Below are 24773 nucleotides of genomic sequence, written 5' to 3' on the forward strand. Positions count from 1 at the left end.
ATGATCTCGAGGTCCATGAGTTGGAGACCTGCGTCAGGCTCTGTGCTGACAGCTCAGAGCCTGGAGCCTGCTTCAGATTCTGTCTCTCTCTCTCTCTCTCTCTCTCTCTCTCTCTCTCTCTCTCTCTCTCTCGGCCCTCCCCTGCTCATGTGTGCACCCACGTGTTCTCTCATGCTCTGTCTCTCAAAAATAAATAAACATTAAAAAAAAAAAAAAAACGCTGAGGGGCGCCTGGGTGGCGCAGTCGGTTAAGCGTCCGACTTCAGCCAGGTCACGATCTCGCGGTCCGTGAGTTCGAGCCCCGCACAGGGCTCTGGGCTGATGGCTCAGAGCCTGGAGCCTGTTTCCGATTCTGTGTCTCCCTCTCTCTCTGCCCCTCCCCCGTTCATGCTCTGTCTCTCTCTGTCCCAAAAATAAATAAACGTTGAAAAAAAAAAAACAAAAAACACTGAGAAAAAGTGAAAGCCGAATAGTTGCAAGTCTCTTCTAAAGTAAAGGATTTGTGGCACCTCAAGTGCATTCAACAGCAAATACTATTTATTAGAAGCCTGGGAGAAATACCAGAGGAAGAGATACTGGGTCCTGGCTGGAACAACATCTTGTCAAGCTGGGTAGATCCTACGCTGCTTTGACTAATACTAGGGAACAAGGGGGAAAAAATGTGCTTTCACCTGCAGCTGCCATTGCTGCAGACAAAGCTCCTTTACTATAGAAAGGCTAAGAGTCATTCCAAAGGAAACCACTTTTACCATAGCAGATAAGTGGGAATTTTGGACTGTGCTTCATACCCCACAACTATCCCACCAGAGCAGGTGGGTCCAGTACTACTGCCACTATGGTCACCTGGAAGTTAGAGGTCAAGCGTTCAGCCACTCACCAGCCCAGCCTAACTAGTACATTAGGATGAGCCATCCCATGACTGTGAATGAATTCTGACAACTCCAGCTCCAGAGACTCCTGGGCAAGTCCCTAAATGGCAAAACCAGCGACAGGATAGCTGTGCCTCCTTCTACCTACACGGACACTCTAACTAAAAGTCAGAATATCTATCCGTGTCCTCTTTTGAGGACCAAAAGAAACAAGAAAACAAATTCCTGAGCTCTGTTCATAGGGTTCACCCAGATCTTACAAATATAAATCTCCAATTCATTACTCAAGCCATTCTGTAATTGTCACTGGATCAACACAACAAAATCAAGGATGAAGCTAAATCCTGGCTTTTTCAGTCAAGCTGGTGAACAAATGCTCATGAGAATAGCACGTGAACCAGAAGGATGACAGCAGAAAACTGCCCATGCTCAACTCACCTCTGTGTGACTAAATGCTGTTCTGCCCAGTTCCTGATGACTTAAGAGAGCAGGGTAGGTATCTTGGATAGCCAAATAATCATCCTCTGCTAGGAAGACATATTAAAATCACTACAAAAGCTTTTTTTTTCCAATTAACCTTTCCCTCCCTCAGCTGAGAACTGTGGACTAGATTTAATTGGTACAAGCACTCCAGGTAAAGGACATGAAGAGAATTAAGGCTTGCCATTAGTAACTATGTCCCTTAAAAGTACTCTGAAAAGCCAATATTCTGACAATCTTCTAAGAAGCCAAGAATTTGGTTAACTTTATACAACCATGATCAATTGGGCACCACACCAAAACATGCAGGCTACTTGGCTTCACATTTTCTTCAATCAGCAACATGCAAGGGCAAGGAGGCCCAATATGGCAAGTCACCATCCCACAGCTTAGGGATGACCCACTTTGACAGGAAGAGCAGAGTGTTTCACACTCATCTCACTGAATCTTGTTCACTGTAATGTAATACCACAGAGTTCCTAATATGCACCACAGAGGCCACTTTGAGTCTTTGGATCCAAATGCTGTGAGGGAAATGAAAGAGTGCTCTCAGTTTTTCTTCCCTCACTGTCATGACAACAGAGGACAAAGGAGGCTATCAGGCTTTATACCTGGATGGTTGGCACACAGGTCTAGCCTCTCCTAAAACGAAATTTGGACCATAGTCACACATGGAAATTTTGAGCTCTGCTTAGGATAAAAGGAAACCAAGTCACAATAGAGCAACACTTCAGTTATTTTGTCTTTATCCTGCTCTTACCAGGAAATGTAGATCTCTGCAACACCATTTTTCAATTTGTAGGGTATACCATTAGTGGTCTTGAAATTAAGGTAGTGGGTTGTAGACTTTCAAAGAAAAGGAAAAAATAGCATAGGATAGAATGTAAAATATTTGTAGGCATCAAGCATAGGAAGGGTAAATAAATACTGTCTTGTGAAATTTTTTGTTTAAATTATATATATATATATATATATAATATCTGTGTGTACTAGGTTATGATTTAATTGTATTTCTTTCAGTTAGCTACTATGAAAATGTCTAAAAAGTACTGCTATAAAAGATACCTGATTGCCCAAATAGCATTTCTCTACAGGAATGCTACTGGCTTTGAGAGCTGGCCAAGTCTCCTTCCTAAGTAATCAGTTCACATACCATAGAACTTAAAGCCATCTCTTTGCCCTACCCACTAAAATACAATAGTGCTTCCAGGTCATTGTAGCAACCACACATTTCTGAATGCTACTCCTGAGGTGATGTCACTCTCTGTAAAGAAATATGAATCCACAGACAAAAAGGTTGCTAGTTCAATTCATACTTGATGAGAAGCAAGTGTTTGCAAGTATCCTTTTCTATCTAGAGCTTGACGTCCAATAGAGATCACTTTGCAGGCCTTTAGCTGGGATATGTACAGCTGCTCTAACTACTTCTGCAAATTGTCTTCTGTTCCAAGCACCCATCAATCTGATACTAAATTCATTAGCAAAATAATATGAAAAGAACACAACATGCATTGCTATTAATGGACTTCCATGCATGTCACTCCCCACACAATGTACTAAAATTGGACTCTTCTCTATTTGAGTGCCTCCACACTAATATCTGTGCTTTTCAATACATAGCATTTCAGGAGAGAGATTTTCCCTAAAGCTAACCAAGATTACTTATTTTAAAAGCTCCCTTTCAAAGCTAAACTTCAGGTATTTTCACCATCAATTTATGTTGACTGAGTATTTACTCCTTGGAGGATCTTCCACAGAAAAGATCCATAGAGAAATCATGGTTTCTAGTCTAAAGAATTTATATTGTAATATTTTTTAGAGTCCAAATATTTCTTACTTCCTGTGACTGACTTTGTGTGACAGTGATAAACAGCTCATAATGCTTCATCTGCCATCCTTACCCACAGAATCAGGGACTAGTATAATATATAAAAAAATTTAAATGAAGATGGTATCAGCTGGTAGCTTCCTATGGAGTATAATATTTACATTTTCACTTGAGTTGGGGAATTTTTCTCATTTAGAACAGAATCAAGTCTTTATTCAATAGATTTTAAGTTTGAAATAATAGACATTTTGAAGATATCAAGAGAAATAGTCTGAATTTATAAATAACCCAGAGATGGTAATCTTACACTTATTTTTTTTCACAAACTCTCCCATTTCTGGCTAGCTTGGAACCAAACTATGTGTAACCATAATTTAAGGAGACCCAAAACTAAAAGTCATAAATACTCTTAATTATTCAGCTATTTTCCTTCCAGAACCTAATAGGAAATGATCTCTCATTTCCTCTGAAGAACACTAATAGACAATTAATTAGAGATAGATAAGCAAACCTTAAAGGAGTGTATTTATTTATTTATTTGTAATAAATTGTCCAACGTGGGGCTTGAACTCATAACCCCAAGATAAAGAGTTGCAGGCTCCACTAGATGAGCCAGCTAGACTCCCCAAAAGGAGTGTTTTTAAAACAGAAAATCACAAAGGTTGTTCAAACATTTACTTTTTTATATAATAAAATGTCAAGGACTAAAAACGTGAGCACAAAGGAAGAGAAAAGTGGAAATAGAGACTATCACACTATATGTTTAAATGATAAAATGAACAAAGAAATATGAGAGAAAGACCATTTATTTTTTAAATGGAAAGATTGCTCAGATGAGTAAAATTAGGCCACATAGTGGAAGGCCAGAGGGGATAATCCAGGTAGATTACACATTGCAAGTGTTTAGTAAAAACTATCCAATCGGAGAAAAAAAACCTCCATTAGATATTGCGTAAGGAACCTAAGTAAGGAAAATGAGGCCACATTTGCAAGGAACAGCAACACCAATACGAAGTGTGTTTTCTCTTGTTGTTGTTTCAGTTCTTTGGTTTTTTGTATGGCAACGTAATAAATTAGCTACCAATAAGTAGGAAAATTTAAAGATTAGTTTTACTAAATTGATAACAAAAATATGTAGGTACACACACACACACACACACACACACAGAGTAGGAAAACATTAAGTTGATTCCCACACCTCAAACATATTTAGAGCACATAAATTAGTAGATTCTAGTTTCAAAATAATGACAAATACAAAGGTCATTTTAAAATTAATTAATAAGCTAGATCTAGATCAATCATTAGCATCAAATGGGCACCAACCAAAAATAAAACTGTGCTGTGAATATCTAACTTAATATGTACTTAAAGTGGCCATTTTCACAGAGTACTGAAAGTACACTGGCAATGTCAACCAATCACAAAAAACAGGTTTAAAAGCAATGTGGGTAACCGAACACAAACAAGGGAAATATGTACAAAAGTGTAAGATACCTACAAAGCTTACCCCCAGGAGTTAATTGAACACTTCACACCTGGACTTCTTGTGGTATTAAATGAATATCAATGAATATCTGCAAGTATAGAAACCAGAATACATAATCTATTCAGATTGTCAAAAAGTTTTTGATAAAATTTCATGGCAAAACTGTCTAAAATATTTTTAAGCAAACATGGAATTAAGAATATGTATTTCCATAAGCATGGAATTACCTTAAATAAAGGAAGCAATGTGTGAAATGTAGATGTGGAAAAGACAAACATTTTTATATAAACTTTGACTATGGAATTCAGTGTCATCTGAATATCCTTTAGACTTTACTAACCTCTTCAGATTGTAAAATAGCAAACCACAGCATCATGAAATCTTAAAGAGCTGGGATGGCTCCCCATATACTACTGATTAAGAAACTAAGATTCTGGGGCACCTGGGTGGTTCAGTGGTTTAAGCACCCAACTCTTGGTTTCATCTCAGGTTGTGATCTCATGGGTTCGTGGCTTTGAGTCCCACATCCGGCTCTGTGCTGACAGCATGTAACCTGCTTGGGATTCTCTGTCTCTCCCTCTCTCTGCACTTCCAGTGCTCACTTGCTTGCTCTCCCTTAAAATAAATAAATAAACATTAAAGAAGAAAGACACTAAGATTCAATGAGGATTAACAACTGCCCAAGGTTAAAACATAAGCATCAGTAAGATTTTATAAGATATACAATTACAACCAAAGTTACCATATGAGTTCCCCTATGGGCATGTGTTGAATGTTACACATTACTTAGTAATAAAGAATAAAAGAATATGTATTTAACCATAATCTTTGAAATGTGGTCCTCCCAAAAGAACTTTAAAAGAATTATGGTACATTCTCCAAAAACATCTCAATGTGTTGTGGCTACAAAGATGCCCCAAATGCTGGGCATCAACAGAAATGCTTTGAATCTAACCTTGACAATTACCAACATTCAATAGCTGGATATGGAGACTAAGACTGCAAATGAGGTATCAGGGAATAATAAAGGGCATAGGGAAAATATCAAGAGTATGAGGCCATGGAAAATGAGGGTGCAAAGCATTTCAAAAAGAAGGAAGTGTGACTACTTCCACAAGGTCAAATGTCCAATGAGATCTCAATAAGAGTTAGTTTGTTGAAGTGATAGAGGTCTCTGAAACAGACAAGGTGAATTGACTAATGTATTGGTGAGGAAATGAAAACAGACAGGATAAACATTTCTGGAGAAATGAGTGTATTTGGGAAAAGAGAGAAGGTAGTAGCTAATAGCATTTTCTATCTTTTTATAAATGACACTAAAACTCACAAAGCCAGGAAACTGACTCATTCATGACTGCTCCCCCACCTTCCATATCTATTTGATTATTATGTGGTATAGATTATATCTCCACACTCTTGAATATATCATCTTAACATTCATCTTCCATTGACTTACCAACAGTGATAGGATATCCAATCTCCTTAGTGTAGGATTTATGGCCTTTTTTATTTTTATTTTTATTTTTTTATTTTTTATTTTTTTTAAAAATTTTTTTTAACGTTTATTTATTTTTGAGACAGAGACAGAGCATGAACGGGGGAGGGGCAGAGAGAGAGGGAGACACAGAATCGGAAACAGGCTCCAGGCTCTGAGCCATCAGCCCAGAGCCTGATGCGGGGCTCGAACACACGGACCGCGAGATCGTGACCTGGCTGAAGTCGGACGCTTAACCGACTGCGCCACCCAGGCGCCCCTGGCCTTTTTTAATCTGACCAACATTACCCATCTAGCCTTACTTCTTACTTCCACACTAAGACACAGATGAATCAGTCAGGCTTTCCCATTCCTTTGGGCTTCCTTGCATACTGTTACGTTTTTCCAGAACATTCCCCAATACGGCCAGTCCCCCCCTCACCTTCATGTATCAAACTACTATTCACCTTTCAAACCTCCATTCAAGTATTATCTTTATGAATTCTTCCTTGATCTCCTACTATGTTCCCATAGTAACTTTTTTAGGCCCCTCTTAAGTTATTAATACTTACAGAATTCTACTGTATTTGAGACCTCTGCAGCCCACAGGTCTCTTGAGAGCAGCCACCCTATATTTTCATCTGTATGCTTCACAAATAGTTAGCATTAATAAATGTTTTTAAGTGAATGAAAGGATGGATTTGTTACTAAAGACATAGTACAAACCCAGAGTATACTAGCTTTAGATGAGGTCATAGGTGGGATATACATAATTGGCTACTAGGGGAAACTAGTGATTTGGGAGTCACAGGTGAACTTATTTCCTTGAAAATTTTATGTATTTGAAAATTAGGATGAATCATATTCTGATATAAAAAAAAAGTTCACTGAATTACCTTTCAATTTGGTGACTCTCTTCACTGACCTCAGCTTGTCCACATTAAAAACAAGAATCACCTAAAAATGCACTACATACCTGCAAAATCCAAAGCACTAACGAGGATACGAAGTTATAAATAATACATTCCTTGCTCCCACACTTCATAATTTGGTGTGGGATTTAAGAAATGTGAAAATATATACTGCTTTGAACCACTTTCAGTGCTGATTAGGCAATAAGTACCTTATAAAAATCAAGAAAGGTGATTTTTATCACCTTTGACAGAGTGATCCTGTCAAATAAAGGGTTTGGTGAATGCCCCCATAATGAGAAAACATTTCATCCTAGAATTCACAGCCAAGGAATATCCTGATTCCACACAAGGATGATCTCTCCTGTTTTAAATAGGTTTTAAGTATCCTCCTGCTTAGAGGTAGTAGAATAGCCACAAATTAAATCACTTTGCCTATCCTTCTAGCATCCTATTTAAACTGTATAATAGAAATAATTAGAAATTAAAAACAAATCCTTTTTCAAAAGGATTCAGTTTAAGTGTTTTATGGTACAAAACAGTTTTGTCCTTTCTTATTGCTGTTCAGGATAGATGGGTGATTAAAAAGAGTTTAATGATTTTGTGTGTGTGTGTGTGTGTCTCATTCAGAAAACTTGGTGTTCTTTTACAAGTGTTCATTTTTTTTAATGTTTATATTTTTTTGAGAGTGAGAGAGAGACACACACACACACATAGAGGGAGAGAGAGAATCCCAAGCAGGCTCCATGCTATCAGCACAGAGCCCAATGCAGGGCTTGAACTCATGAACCATGAGTCAGATGCTTGACTGACTGAGCCACCCAGGCACCTGTTGCTTTTACAGGTGTTTAAACCCCAAAATTAGCAGCCCCTTTGTCTTCCTTAACATTTATATGTTATTAGGGGGTTTGTTGTTTTTTTTTCACTGAGCCCCCAAACTCAGTGTCTGTTAACATAAGATAGGAAGATATAACAGAGGGTACAGGGAAATACTGCAATAATAAAATCTTTATTCTGTACTCTCTATTTAAACTTCAAAGGAATGATAGCAGCTAAATTATCAATTTCTAGTATCTTGGCTCTTAGACAATTGTCTACACCAATAATTGTCAACCTGAGGGAGGTTCATTTGAAAAGACCCCACAGGTGGTGATTCCACCTCTACTTCCTCCACTTTGAGAATCACTGTTCTTATTCAGGCAGCTGATGCATTGCAACTGTAGTGACTCACCCATTCTCTTTTCAACAGTGTTATTTTTATTCTTTGGACTTCAAATTTTATCCAAAGCTGTAGAAAAAACAAACAAAAACAAAAACAAAAACAAAAACAAAAACATGACCAGTGGTCAATATAAAAGTCCAGGCCCAATGATTTTAAGAGGAGATTTAATATTACTCATAATCATGCTTTTTTCACCATAATTCCCAGTCAGACCTGTCATAAGCCAGGAAAGAAGGCCTCAAAAGAACTTACTCAGAGCTTCTATTAGGATGGAAAATAAAAGGCATCCGGTTTGCAGTAGGGCTATAGACCTTGCAAGACTTCTGCATTTTGGTTTAATCAGAGATTTTCCAGAAATCTAAAATGATTATGCATCTTAAAAAAAAATAAGAGAACCATACAGCTAACTAGCTCTGTAAACAAAGAGAAAACAATGATCTTAAGAGATGCCTATAGGCTCACTGTTTCACATGATGAAATGAGAAAGACTGGGTGTGGGGGGAAAGTCACAGAAGTCTTGGATCATTGGAATTGTTCTAATTGATGAATCTTCTTCAAGGAAAAAAGTGGGCTCCATTTCTGTTTTTAACAATCCAGAATGTCTGTAATAGTGCAACTAATGACAACCTTCCCGTTGTTCTCACTTAGGAGGAAACCCTATAATAAGAGCTTCCCAAAATGTCAAATAATACTTGTCTCATAACAGGGCTTCTTTGTTCATTCACCATGTCTCTTTTGATATGCACAGATAATAAAAGTTCATGTAAAACTAAAGGTAATATAGAGCAGAAGCCAACACTAATTCTGTATAAATATGTCTGATTAATAAGAGTGCCATTGTTATGGTTATTTCGTAATGTCACGATTGTTACAAGAACAGAGGATAGAAGTACTCTTACTCTCACTGTTTTTGTTCATCCTCTGTCATCCAACCAGTTTGTGAATTTTTGTTCAATGGGGGAAATGAAGGATAGAGTTTCGTCCAGTAATTATTTCTGTTTCATTAGTTCATCTCGTGAGCTGTGAAACTAGCTTTAAATTCAGGGGAAAAAATTAAGGGTTTTATTCTAAAATTAAACCTCACATCCTCTAAAAAAAAAATGAATACATGCTCCAGGCTTAATACATGCTCTAGGCTCCCTTTTCCACATGCACAACTACTATATTGCTCTGGTGCTCATGAGCTCCTGAAAGATAAAATTTAGCATGATAGCACTAAGACCTAACTAGGAGCCTAATATGTTAAACCTAAACTATGGTTTAATTCTACAACCATAAGAAAGGTTTTAGGTCAGATTCAGTTCCATGAATTAGAAATGCACCCTGGTGAAGTAATAAGAAAGTCCAGAAATGAGTACAGAGTATGGTTCCTTTTTGGAAAGGAAATAGGAAACAGGTATTTGAAAACAGAATACGTTCACAGCAAGCAAAGACAGGCTGACAGATTTTGAAGACAATTCTGAGGCTGGTAGATAAGTTTGTATTGTCATTACTTTGCTTTTCTCTTTAAATTCTTATCTCCCAGATCCTGGCCTCCCCTCTTGGGGCAGCAGCATAATATAAAAACTTAACAGTCGATCTTAAATTTAGCTGACATTTTTATATCCTTCACAACATACTCTTTAGATTGCACCCAAGAAGGAGATTATTAAATAGTAGCAGGAGACCAGTTACCAGACCATTTTGACTGAACAAAAAACAGCACTATGCCTTCTTGCTGACAAATCAAACAACATTTATATAATCATTATAATCAATTTCATAAGTAAAGGGCTATAAATGACTGGGGGGAGGGGGTGGGTAGGAAAGAAATTCTATTTCTCCCAAGTCCCTTCATCGACTCCTCAAACCCTACATTAGATTCAGCAGTGGAGGAAGCTACGCATGAAAAAGAGAGGACTCAGCTGAACTGGAGTCTCCTGTGAAGCAGATTCTGTCAGTCAGAAGGCAAGGACACATTTCTGTGATTATTTCAGCCTATTTTTTTGTAGTAATTAGCCAGAGTTCCATTTTGCTGGGGCTGGCATCGCTCACAGCTCACTTATTTTTTTTTTTTAATTTAGGCTTTTCTTTCCTTTTTATAAAGTAAATTTACATATTTTCAGTCTCTCAATCCCTTCTATGTTTTATTTATGAATATAGCCCTTCTTGGTGGTAACTTTAATGTGAAAGAGGTAGTAATTAATGTCCCAATCTGCTAGGTTAATCCCTTTCCACACTCTCTACAGAGAAGTTTAAGGTAAGTAACAGTTTACAGTCAATATTAGGTTTAATTATGCTTAATGAGAGTTAGTGTCTCTGTTTACTAACTGCATTTAGGTGTGTGGATCCTAGATGAGTTTTCCCTTGGCCTCATTCTGATTTGTTAATAGTGCCACTGTGTACTGTATACTCAGTGCTTAAATCTATAAAGCTGCTTCTAGAGAACAAAGCAAGTAAGGCACCTGTTTCAGCTGAGGCACCATTAAATGAGTGCAGCCTTAATACAGCAGCATCTTTCTTTGGGGAGGGAGCTATTATTTTATAATGCTTTCCAAACAGATCCATTTGAGAGGCTAATATTGCCTAAATTTCAGATCCTGGGTAAGTCTATACATATACAAAGCTGCTTCAAACTAAGTACAATCATCAATAATGGTTACTATAAAATCATAGAGCATTAAACACTCTTAAGACTTCATGTTATTTCACATGTGACGATCTGAAACTGCCTTGACAAGTCACTGGTTTGTTCCTCTTTTTTTTTTTTTCCTAATAAATGTTTTTTGTCTTAAAGTTGTACTTAACTTTATGCTGTAGGCATACCAGCATATAGAACACAACATTTATTTCCTTACTGAGCTATAGAAATAAACACCAAAACAAGTACTCAGACCTAAAGGAAATCATGCAGTGACACAAAGGAAACTTAGTACACATATTTTTTAAAGGATCCCTTTTTGCTATGTTTTTGTTGTAGATAAATTCTGAGTACAACTGATAATATAGTTTCTCTGATTCCCTTGATAGACAAATCAATTCAAGAAAAATTTATTGAATACCTGGTCTGAGATAAACACAAAAATGAAGAAGGCATATTCCCTTCCCTCAAGAAGCTTATCATCTGAGAAAGGAGACAGGCATCACTAAAAACTAACTATGAGACAGTGTTAGAAGTGTTATATTTATGTGAGCAAATGTGAAGGAAACACTGAGAAAGTATGTGTTGACTCTGTATTAGAGGGTAAAGACAGCATTTTGTGGGCCACATGAAAGGCCACAGCAGGCTGACTGAACTGTAAGAACAAAGGCATAACATGACAGGACATAGCGTGTTAAGACAGCAAACAGTGCAGTGTGGGCAGGAAGAGTTATGTGCTTAGGGAAAGAAGGTGAGGCAAGGTGGGAAAAGCAGGAGAGAACTTTAGAAGTTAGGGGCTCAAAAACTGGACTGGGACCTAATTAAAAATAATTTTTAATGTCATCCTGTACTAGCTTTTAAGTAATATGAAGAATAGGAAAAAGTGAATCTTTATCAAACAATGGTGAGGTCAGTATAAAACTTGAAAATTAAACTGAAATTTTCTCAGTCTACTGATCTCTAAAAACTATTTTCAAATTTCATAACTCCCATAATGTGTTTATAAGCCCTTAAATTGAGTTCAAAAAATGAATGATTTGCTATGGGAAAATAAAATTCCTAAAATGTGTCCATCTAAAAGATTGTTTGATTATATATTAATCGAAGCTACTGGGGAGAAAAGCTGGTATTCATATCACTGAGAAATCTGAAAATGATCAAATGTACTTAGTGAAATAAAAATTTGCTTTGAATTAGTTTCATAAATTTTTTACCTCTTAAAAATTCTACATTTAGTTGGTAATATACTGCCTTTACTTTTGCTTTCAGAAAAAAAAGAGATAAACATTTCCTTAAAAATCACAAACTCATGGGTCTAAAAGAAAAAGAATACATTCTAAGCTATATACTTAATCAGAAAAAGATCCATACATCTGGATGTCTCTCTACACTTAGCTAAACAGACCTTTCTGCTATGTCCTTTTCAGAAAATCTCAGTACTCTGAGCTATGCACATCTTTGAAAACCACCTGACTAGTTTATATTCTTCCCCATCAAGCTACTTTGAACCATCTAGAGGACTTTCAAGTTACTGTCAGACACTGGCCACTCATAGGTAGGTACCCACTTCTGTACACTTGCTTAAGGAAAAGAAAAAAAGCCTAGATTCAAATAATAAAAAGGTCTCCATCACCGTGATAAACATACATAAATAAAAAGTCAGTCTCCTCCTGATACCAGAGTTATATAAAATAAGTCTGATCTTTGTGTTAACTCACAGGTTATTATAGAAAAATCTTTATGGGTATGTATAACAGACTTGATATACTTGTAGAAATATGCATAAATACACTTGATTATAGCATGCTTATGCAATATATTATAGCATATTCAAATATAAATATATATTTATATTATAAATTAAATATATAAATATATTATTATATATTATATAAATATATATGTAAATAATAAATAATTTATTTATAAATATTTTATTTATAAATAATTTATTTATAAATAAATATATATGTAAACACACACATACATTTACATGTCAGCATTTATTCCTGAAAGTTAAAGAAAAAATACTTAAACTGTTTTCATAACACAAATTCTAACTGAAATAAAATGTCCTTTAAAGACTATAATTAATGGCTGCTGTGTCAAACAGTGAACCAAAGGGTCAAACCTTATAATTCACAGTTTGAGAGGTCATAGCTCAAATTATAACTTTAAAAAACTGATTATCTGTGAGTAATTTGACAAATCCATCTAATATACTCTGAATGCATATAAAATCTTTTTGTGAGTAAAAAGGATGTATGTCCAAGTGGACAGCTGATGGAGGAAATGGCCTTTTTACTGAACAAGGCTGAAGTCCAGCATAATGACTTGGAATGCCTTTGAATGGGCATGCAAGGCTTGAAGGCCAAACAGTACACACATCCAAAGCGAGCATAATGAACAATCTGATCAGAAGACAAAAATATTCCACACACATGTCCAAAGAGAGTAAGGAAAAATATACATTTCGATCAGCTACTATTTTATCACCATTACTATAACCCAATTAACAGGTAAACTCTGGACTATTAATAAACAATCTTTATAAGAAATAATATTTTGTAATTTAAAAAATACTAGAAATTTCCATGATTTTTCAACCTGAGATTTGAAAACACCTACATCATATATATTAAGCCTGGTTTACAAAACCGTTTTATTTATGTTTTAAAGCAAATATTGCTTCATCTATTTTCATTCCAAGGCCACCCATCCCACAAAACATAATCTGAAACAATTTGAACAACCTGCATTTTTTAAAAAAAAATTTTAAATGTGTATTTATTTTTGAGAGAGAGGGACAGAGAGCATGAGCAGGCGAGGGGTACAGAGTGGGACACAGAACCTAAAGCAGATGCCAGGCTCTGAGTTATCAGCACGGAGCCAGATGTGGGGCTTGAACCCATGAACCATGAGATCATGACCCGAGCCAAAGTTGGACGCTTAACCAACTAAGCCACCCAGGTGCCTGTGCATTTTTTTTAATCTAGAAGTGATCTACTATTATTAATAAGGACAGTCATTGAAGATAATTTCTCCGCTATAAATTCCCTAACCCACACCAGAATTGAGAAGTCCAGCAAAATAAGTCATTTAATTACATATCTATGTTTGTAATGTTTATTTATGTGTTTATTATATTTTCCTATTAGACGGTAAGCCTCACAGGAATAAGGACTATGTCTCTATTGTTTGGCAGTTATATCTAACACCTGGGATGTTCCTGGCACAGAGCAGACATTCAATAAATATTTGCTGGAGGTAGGAAAGAAGGCATGGAGAGAAGGAAGATGGGAGGCCTATGGTTAGCAAACCTTCTCTCCATTATTTGTGTGGCAATGGGGAGAGAAATCTAAAAGCATGTACATTCTATTTGGTCAATTTACCTACCCAGCAATTCACTGATCCATCTATCTGTCCCAGAAACCAAAAAGATTTAAAACAGCTTCCAATGGTACATAGTTACAAGATAAAATAAAATAAATGGAAAATGAAAAATATGGAAATTACAGTAGGAAACAAGATGTTTATATATGCATACATGTAAAGACAATTAACTCATAGGAAAGGAAGGGAATTTATTTTCTCAATTTCTTCAGCTTAAATTAATCTTATTATAACCACTATTATAATGCTCTTATTATAACAAAACACTAAGAAAATATTTATTTGATCCTCATCTGGTCATACACTATAAAAACCACCACATAACCAGGTTCCTTATATCATAAGCCATACAGTCTATTGGAGGAAATAAATATTCAATTAAAATAAAAATGTAATAAGTAAGTTATAATAGTAAACACATAGGTTTGCATGAGAGAACAAAGCAGGATTCTTCTCTGGACCAGCAAAAGTGCTTACATGGTAATTGCTTTACTTTGATGCCACTATGTCCTATTCCCAGAGTCTTTTCTGATGTATATAAACATTCCTGGCTCTTGATGTACAGGGAAGTATATACTGTCAAATGTTACTACTACAAATGAGGTCTAAACATGCAAATCACTATATCATAAGAAACCACATTTGAAAAACGTCCTTTTTCTTATAAGTGAAAGCCTAACTCTGATTCCACTTAGCCTGGTAATGTGCTTCTGTCATTCCGTTGGACCAGCCCACACATACTGGGTTCTTGATAGGTCCTGGGCTCGGCCATCTGGCCCTTTATTTACTTAATTCTTTTTTAATACTGACAAGTGTATTAGTAACACTTCCTTGATCACTGGTAAATATAGAGCCACCACACAACCAAGATTTTCCCTAATTCTGAAAGTCACTAATTAGTTGTGGGTAGGGGTTGGGGAGTATTACAAAGATATGTTGAGCAGTACTACAATAAGTAATCTAATTCCCAAGAAGAAAGCATGTTAATCTGCTTCCCACTTCATTAGAGGAATAAAAAACATCTTGTCATCACTAAAGGATACAAAGAGAGACCTGGATATTAGGAGGGATGGTAGATAGGGAGGAAGAATGAAATCATCATTTAGGCAAGAAACACAAATCCCCTACATATCTTGGACAATGTTCACGGTTTTTCTTGGTATCTTTTGACTGATCTATTTAGCAGTGTGTTTCATGAGTGTATTTTATTCATTAATAAATACAAGCTTGCAAGGGAAATGAAGGTAAATGAATCCTATTCAGAGGAACTGGTACTTACGTTATATAGTAGGCTACTCTGGAAGCTGCCTTAATCTTTTCAAACCAGTAAGGTCTCAATTACTTGAGCTTGCAGAATAAAGCAGTGTAAACTTAAAGGAGAGAACACAATTTCCAAAGGGGCTAAAAGTCATTTAGAGAGAAGATATGGTCAAATTATAAATACTGAAACTGGAAATTTATGTATTTTAACTCCATTAGGAAATATATTTATTTTCAGGTTTTTTTTTCTGTAGGATAAGAGACAGTCTAACAGATTTAATATTCCATAAAATTCTTCAAAGAACATTAGATGATCATTGTATGTGTTAACACCAGCATCAAGTTTAAATTATCAACTCCAACTCCCTGAAATTAAAGATTCTAACTGTATAACATTAGGTCAATTGTTCTCATTTCTAGAAACAATGCAACATCAAGCAAGAGCCTTTTTAGATTATTTTGGGTTTTAGTCTATCTCCTTTGTTCATAAACATTTTTGGGGAAAGGATGACATTCTCTTATAGTACTCACCCCAAATAATTAGAATCTTAATGAGAAACTTATAAAACTGTGAATTGTGAGGTAGCTGTTAGTATTTCCTTGACCAAATCCCATTACTAATGAATAAAAGTTAATTGGTACATACATGGAAGTAAATTGGTGAAAGGCAGATGAATATAGTAAGGGGGAAAAGTATGTTGTTTAACATGTAATTTAAGAATTGTCAACAAAGTGTGACATGTCTTATTTATCAGTATTTGCAAAAAGAAGAATAGATGTTTGGTATACAAATAAATGCAGGTATAGACACATAATAGAAGCTTTGTGTTACAGGGGAACTTAAACTTCTCTGGGCAGTGATCTGCTAAGAAGGAACAGAGACAGTTACAATGCAGTGATTAACTAGCTGACAAATCTATTATTCATGGCAGGTATGTAAGCAGTCAGGGCAGCGATGTTGGTGGCCTCTACTCATCAAGCAGCTTTGCCAGTACAGACTGGATGTCTGGAACCAGGCAATACACAAAAACAATAAAACCTATATCCAGCTAGAGGAAGATTCAGCACAATCCATCTCCAATTTTAAACAGTACTAGAAATCTCCATGCAAGAATGTTTTCCCTTAGGAAAAGATGCTGACCAATATTTATGTCTATTTATCTTCCTTTGCAAAGCAACAGGCCTGAAACACCTATGTAGAAATTCCCAACATATTATCCCCAAAAAGTGATTTTAACATTAGTTGGCAGAAATTTCTGTTGATAGGTATGACCATCATGTCGTTATGTGAACAGATGGTCAAAGTGTGTCCATTTCACTGACAGTGTATTATGTGGGGTTTTTTTTTATCCCTGAACAACCAAACCAAACAAAAGCACAACACAGAAGAGGTCATTGTGCCTTCCCTCATTTGGCTGGCAGCTTCATCTGTGAAATATGAATAAAAAACCAACACAGACTATAATTCCTGTGTAGTACCATTTCTGCATAACATTTAATTGAATATTTAAGTATTCATATCCAAAAGTCATCCTGACGTTTGTGAAGATGGAAAAATACACGGAATCTTTAAAAATCTTTTAGCTCCATGATCTCCAGTAAAAGAAGAAAAACAGTCATATTTCTTGTTCTTTAGTTTTGTTTTTTTTTAATCTAACCGACAGTTTATAGGAAAAAAGGCAAATTAAAACTCTTTATTGGCATTCAGGTCTTTTAATGAAACCTCAGGAAAAAAAATATTGAAAAAAAGTAAATCCCTATATTAAAATCTATTTCCCTTTGAAACAGAGGTGCTCTCCCTTCGTATATAATATTCTTACTGAATAATTTCTAAGTATTACAGCTGAAATGTTCATAACCAAATGAATTAATAGTCTAACAGATATCCAATCACCAATGACTACATCTTATACCATGAGATCTCTTAAAATACACACACACACACACACACACACACACACACACACACACACACATTGCTGTTTGGATGCTTAATATGGTAGCTTCACCTCTGTAACTAACCTAAAATAGTTTACCTTGATTTTGTGAAATAAAAATAAATAATATTATGAGGAAAATGAGATTGAAAATTAAGAATATATTTCTATCTATAACAGCTACTAGTAAAAACAACAGCTGACAGTTATATTGCCAAAATGCATCTACACATGTGGCTGTAGAAACTTATGTGCAAGAGTACTGCTGCTACCCACCTTCAAAAAGGGCTGATGAAGTACGAGGTTTAAGAGTACATGTTTCATATTTCTGTAACTTAAAATATTGCCGAGTATTAATTTTTCATCAAGTTGTCATTTTCTCTGACATTTGGTTTTATTAATCAAGGCATTTATCATTAATTTGTAGAAAATATCGTAATTAAGCCAAATAAAATAAAATCCTTAAAAGGTTAAAATTAGAAAGCAGGTGAATTAGAACTTTGACATTACCCTGTTGACATACTGGAGCATTTTGAAAGTATGGGAATCAAGTCTTTGCAGTGAGTTTGGTGCCTCAATCTTGGGGCTGGCTGGTTTTTAAAAATGTTATAAAGATTTGATTTAAAGCTCTCTGACAGTTTTGACATTCAGGTGAAAGTACTGCTGCTGCATTTGGAACAATTTGCATATCCCACTGCTAAACGGAATGTTTGAGGTGTGCACTGGTGTAAAGAAATTAAAAACAAGCTATCACACATGCTTAAGTGTATGTATTCACAAAACTGATGGTTGGATTGCAGCGCCCCATCCCCCTCCAATGTAATCCGTGATTTACTCTTCTATAATAAATTACCCTACCATGTTATTCTCGCTGGAAGATCTAACCATGCATGTAAGAAGCAAAGTAATTACAGCCCCCTCTTGTCTCAGAAACCTTCTTCAATCCCTGTGAGCTCTTTACACACAATGCAGCAACGCAAGTCTATTGTAAACTTCTTGCCTGAAATTCTGGACTTCTCGCTATGAGTAGCCACTAAATCTCATCTGCATGGTTTCCCGTACAGTTTTGTTGCCCGCAACAAATGCATTTTATCACTTATAGTTAGTTGTAAAGCTCTTCCTGAGAAGGAATGGGTGCTGACTTCTTGGGTTTGAGCCAATCTATTTAAGAAAAGGTCAAGGTAAAAAATCAGAAGAGTTCCCAACTGATTTCAAAACCAGGGAAGGGCCATCATACATTCTCACAGAGAAGGAAGAAGAGGTATAGCAACACCCAATTAGGCTGAGACATTCTGAGATAACACAAGGGTTCTTCTTTTTTGACTTATAATTTTAGTTTATTTTTAGGTAGACGTAGAAAAAGATATTTAATGTGTTAAGGGGCAATAAAGGAAAGACCTGATACAGTAAACACAAGACCTTAAATATTAAGAAACTTTTCAAGAAGATAAAACCCATTCAAGAAAATATCACTGGACATTACCTTCAGCCTTCAGAGTCTCAAAGGGCAATTCTTAATACTTCTTTTTGTGTGACTGTAAAAAGAAAATACTTAAAATTAAAAATCTTCAAGGAAACAATTTACATTTCCATAGCATATTTATGACCAGTCATGAGAAGTATATAGCTGAATTTGTGTATGTCAACTAATATCTACAGTTTTCAAAAGAAAAATAAAGGCTAACACATTCATTTGTGTATATGCAGTACAAGTACATAGTAAAGTGTGGCACGAATACACAATTTAAGTCACTGTGTGTACAGGGCTTAGATGTAGACCAGGGTATTTATTACAGTATTATTAGGATTTCTTAATTTACACAATTAAAGGGTTTTACACTTATGTTTTTATAAATAAAAAAAAACTAATACCAAATAGTTTTTATCCCCTGTATTTGTTTATTCTTCATTATCAGAGGTTTTGCAAAGATCTGCTGTGTACAAATGTTGGTAAGTACTAATGAGTTAGGAAAAATTCAAAGATAAAACACAGGCGCTATCCCCAAAACAATGAATGAGGTAAAAGAGATTTGCATAAGGGAAGATAATCCAGAGAATGAAAAGTAAATGGATGGAAGAAAAAAGGGACCAGAGGCTAAAATGTCCAATATAGCTCGAACTGGTGCACAGTACCTAATGCACTGACATTAGAACATGGCTTTATGTTTCCTGTCTCAACAAGAAAGCTATGATTATAGGGTCCTACTCAGATTTGGAGTCAGGGATGTCAAACAAATGGATGAGTCACTTTTACACTGCTTTCCATCCAAATGTATATGATAGTATAGAATCAAAGCTGAGACTGGGAGCAGTCAAGCAGGCAGGATGTTGAGGTGCCTTTAAAGCCAATTTAGTGAGTTTGAATATAAAAAAAATTAACTAGAAACAACTCTCCTATTAAAAATTGAACTTGATATTTTACGTCCTCGGAAAGCTATCCCTCCAAATTTGCTATGAAATTTCAATGATGACCTTGATGTCATATTAACTAATAATCTCCACAGAGATTCAGGCATTCAGGTCTCAAAAGCAGTTTTACTAATGGAAACGCATACATGAACATAAGCCAATCCTATCAGCCAGTGCATCTACAGTAAAAACAAACAACAAACAAACAAACAAACAAAAAAACAAAAATGCAACAAAAACAACATATTAAAATGAGAAAGATCTAAGGTTAATTGATTGGATATTTAATATGCATAAGTAATATTTTATGAAGGGAAAACAAAGAACTAAATAACAAAGTATACTAGTAAACTAAAACAAACCTGAGTTTAAGCTGTATTGATAAATGGGATAGAGAAAAGGAAGGTGATATCCCTGTCATAGTCAGGATACATGAGTAATACAGTTATTCTGCAACACCAAACTTTAGAAGAGGCACTGAAAATTAGAATCTTTTTAGGAGGAATGAGATCAGAACCATTCATCATGGATAAACAGAGGATAACAAAGAATAGGGAAAAAATGTTCAGATTGTAGAAATGAGGTTGGGAAATTTAATTTGGAGAAAACTAATTTGGCCATTACATGATATATTATAAAAGTAATTTTAATTTACCTATTGTCTCCCCCACTAGAATGGAAGTGCCATAAGGGCAGACATTGTATTTTTCACCGTATTCCCAATTTCACAATGAGTGTCTGCCACATACGAAGATCAATGAATATTTACCAAATGAAAGAATGAACAGCTTGACCAACCTATGAGACAGGCACTAGGTCTATATCCATTTACAGATAAAGAAATTTAGGCTTAAAGAAGCTGAATTTTGTATATTAAACTTTGCTGTTTTGCAACTCTAAACATTTACAACCCATTGTTTAGTCTTCCATTCAATATTCATTCTAGCAGTGGAAAACAAGCAAATAAGCTGTTAAACTTATAATGTCATATAGCTAGTACTGTGAGTACAAACCACAAGGTAACAGCATTGAGAGTTACATGGGCTTATATTTTAAATAGGTTTGCACAGGAAAGCTTCTCAGAGGAGGTGACAATAAGGAAAAGTGTGCATGAAGTGAGAGAGTCAAAAAACTATCTGGAGGACTATTACAGGTTATTACAAGAGGTAAACAAGTTAGTATATATTACCTTGCTTTCTACAATGCACACAGCAAACAATACTCACAATAACTATTATTTTATTATATTGCTCTTATTTTTTATACATAATGAATTTCCCCACTAAATTATAAATTTGTCAGACATTCATTTTTCTTTCCCTATAGCTCCTTAAATAATGCCTACCAAATATTCAATAAAAATTTATAGAACTGAAAACAGGAGGACACAATTATCATTTCATTAATTAGAAATAGTAACAGACTATATATAAAGTCATCATATTTCATATGGCTGAGTCAATCTGACTCTGTTAAATCACTGTCACTTAATCTCTTCTGGATTTAAAAGAAAGATAAGAAGGAAAAAGTTATACAATGTCTAGAGTCAATAAGTCATAGATTTAAAAAAAAGAGTAAAAAGAATCAGAATAAAAATGAAGTTACCAATATTAGGCCACTATCTTGACCATTTACATGCTCTGTTTGCCTCCATCAGATTAATACATTTTTCTAACGCAAGGACTCTACCACACAGGCTTCCAATTCTTTATGTCTTCCTAAAACAAGCACAGGGACTGGTATATAGCAAACATTCAATAAATCTTTATTTAACTAAATTGGGCTAAAATTAACTTTAGTAGTTCTGATGCTTTAAAGTTAGTTCAAATTTTAAAACAAAACAAAACAATAAAATAAAATAGGAGGTTACAACAGAAAAAATATCAAGTGTTAGGTTTTGACTCTGCAGTAAATGAGTAGAGAACAAGGTGAGTTTTTACCAAAGACTGAAATAAGTGATGGTGTGGTACAGGCAGTGTTAGAGACAGACTAGTGGAACAGACCATAGGGACTCTAGTATGGGGTAGCATTTTCACAGTGTTGAGATTTTTCTCTACCTCCTCCCAAGCACCAAAATATAAATCAGATTGATACATCTGAATATAATAAGTAATCAAAGAACTGTAAGAAAACATATCTATAAGGGTGCCTGGGTGGCTCAGTCAGTTAAGCCTCCGACTTCAGCTCAGGTCATGATCTCATGGTCTGTGGGTTAGAGCCCAGCATCGGGCTCTGTGCTGACAGCTCAGAGCCGGGAGCCTGCTTTGGATTCTGTGTCTCCCTCTCTCTCTCTGTCCCTCCCCCACTTGCACTATGTCTCTCTCTCTCAAAAAAAAAAAAAAAAAAAAAATTAAAAAATTAAAAAAAAAAAAGAAAACATACCCGAATGGATAAAGATGTGATATATATGTATATATGTATACATACACACACACAATGGAGTATTACTCGGCAATCAAAAAAAATGAAATCTTGCCATTTGCAACTACGTACGTGGAACTAGAGAGTATTATGCTAAGCGAAATTAGTCAGAGAAAGACAAATATCATATGACTTCAGTCATATGAAGGCTTTAAGATACAAAACATATGAACACAAGGGAAGGGAAACAAAAATAATATAAAAACAGGGAGGGGGACAAAACATAAGAGACTCTTAAATATGGAGAACAAACAGAGGGTTACTGGAGGGGTTGTGGGGGGCGGATAGACTAAATGGGTAAGGGGCATTAAAGAATCTACCTACTCTTAAAATTATTGTTGCACTATACGCTAACTAACTTGGATGTAAATTAAAAAAAGAAAACATATGTATATAATTTTCTGAACTCGAAGGTGAGAAGATGTTTTTTTTTCTTTTTTTTTTTTTTTAATTTTTTTTTTTCCCAACGTTTATTTATTTTTGGGACAGAGAGAGACAGAGCATGTTCGGGGGAGGGGCAGAGAGAGAGGGAGACACAGAATCGGAAACAGGCTCCAGGCTCTGAGCCATCAGCCCAGAGCCTGACGCGGGGCTCGAACTCACGGACCGCGAGATCGTGACCTGGCTGAAGTCGGACGCTTAACCGACTGTGCCACCCAGGCGCCCCTTGAGAAGATGTTTCAAGCCACATAATCAGTAGTAGATTATAACCTAAGCATAAAGATTGATGAATTTGACTACTTAAAATTAAAAATTTTTCAAAGTCAAAAAATATCTTGAATAAAATTGAGGCCAACAAAAAGGGTAAATATTTTTTTTAATGTATATGACATCATAGAGTTAATCTTAGTAAATAAATAAGTGAAAGAAATATCTCATTTTTTCAAATGAATAGGAAATTCACAATAAAAGATATACAAGCTAAGATATATAAAATAATATTAATCTATAATAGATAATTATCTGTAATGAATATTCTTTAATAATTAATCTGTACTGAAAAATGCAAAAAAATAGCCTAAATATTCCATAACAGTGAACTGGTTAAATAAATAATATGTGATACAATAATAAGCTTTCATTAAATACAGCAAATGAAAATTTACAAAGCATCATGAAGCTTAAAAAGCAGGTTGCAGGGGTGACTGGTAGGTAGCTCATTCAGTTAAGTGTCTGACTCTTGATTTCAGCTCAGGTCATGATTTCACCGGCTATAAGTTCTGGCCCTGCATCCAGCCCCACATGGAGCCCAGCATCCATTCTCACTCTCTGCCACTCCCCAAATGTGTGTGCGTGTGCACATGCACTCTCTTTCAAAAATAAATAAATAAACTTAAAATAAACAGGTTGCAAAATGGTATGAATAAGTAACAATTTTTAACAATGCTTTTAAATTTTTTTAATGTTTACTTATTTTTGAGAGAGAGAGAGAGAGAGACAGAGATCAGAGACAGAGCATGAGTGGGGGAGGAGCACAGAGAGAGGGAGATGCAGAATCTAAAGCAGGATCCAAGCTCTGAGCTGTCAGCAGAGCCTGACGCAGGGCTTGAGAACCAAGAGATCATGACCTGAGCCAAAGTTGGATGCTTAATTGACTGAGCCACCCAGGTGCCCCGATTTTTAATAATTTTTTCGTATGATATATATGTATATAGACTATGCACAATGTTTGATAATATGAGTAAATAAATGTAGATCTTATGTATGTATGTATGTATATATGTATCAGAAAAAGCATTTATGCATTAGAAAAAGCATGTAAGGACCTATACACTAAATTATTCCTAGTACTGATCTCAGAGAGTAACATTATGGCAGATATTTTTCTTCTTGTGATTTCTTTCCAAATTTTCTACAATAAACACAAATTACTTTTTATAAACATAAAAGTCACTAAAACAAGTCCTAGTCTATGTTGCAGAAAAAAGATTAGATAATATATTACTAGATTTCCGAAATGTTAAGTAAGCCTGTTGAAAAAGTCTATCTGTCCCTAGAAGTTTACCTCTATAAGCTGCATAGACTTAAAAAAAAAAAAAAAAGTAAGGATGGAAGGAAAGAAGATGGAGTGAGGAGGGAGGGAAGAAAGAGAATAAAGAAAAAAGAAAGGAAAAACAAAGGAAAGAAAAATAAGATTTGGCAAAAACAGCAACCACTTGTAATGGTATCTATTAGATTTCTGGAAGCCAAACTTTAATCGATCACACCTTTAACCAAATTTTCAAAGAAATACACAGAATGGAATGAAGAAAACTTGAGAAGTTTGAGGGTATATTTATATAGTAAACATACTATTATAAGAGAAAACAGATAAAACATGCATCAATTTCAGTGATAGAACCATTATAGTTACAATTTCAAATAAGTAAAAATAAAAAGCAAGCAATGATAACTTAGAACAAAATAAATAGAAACTGCTAAAGGCTATTCTCTACCAATAATCATAGAAAACAAGTCTTC

The 24773-nt window shown here is 35.3% G+C and overlaps 1 protein-coding gene across 40 annotated transcripts in view; it reads right to left on the minus strand.

Annotated features, from left to right (window-relative positions):
• ZBTB20 (zinc finger and BTB domain containing 20) overlaps positions 1–24773 on the minus strand; it is a 789483-nt gene that overhangs the window by 618717 nt on the left and 145993 nt on the right. For 24 of the 40 annotated variants that reach the window (XM_045036368.1, XM_045036369.1, XM_045036357.1 and 21 more), the window contains one exon: positions 18967–19018. The gene's annotated coding sequence lies outside the window, so the exon portion shown is untranslated. Of the gene's footprint in view, positions 1–1307; positions 1397–4678; positions 4755–8282; positions 8340–17759; positions 17818–18966; positions 19019–24773 lie in introns of all 40 variants that reach the window. The other 16 variants (XM_045036349.1, XM_045036363.1, XM_045036346.1 and 13 more) reach the window with 7 other exon arrangements.

This window comes from Felis catus, chromosome C2, assembly GCF_018350175.1.
Source record: "Felis catus isolate Fca126 chromosome C2, F.catus_Fca126_mat1.0, whole genome shotgun sequence".
Taxonomy (NCBI): domain Eukaryota; kingdom Metazoa; phylum Chordata; class Mammalia; order Carnivora; family Felidae; genus Felis; species Felis catus.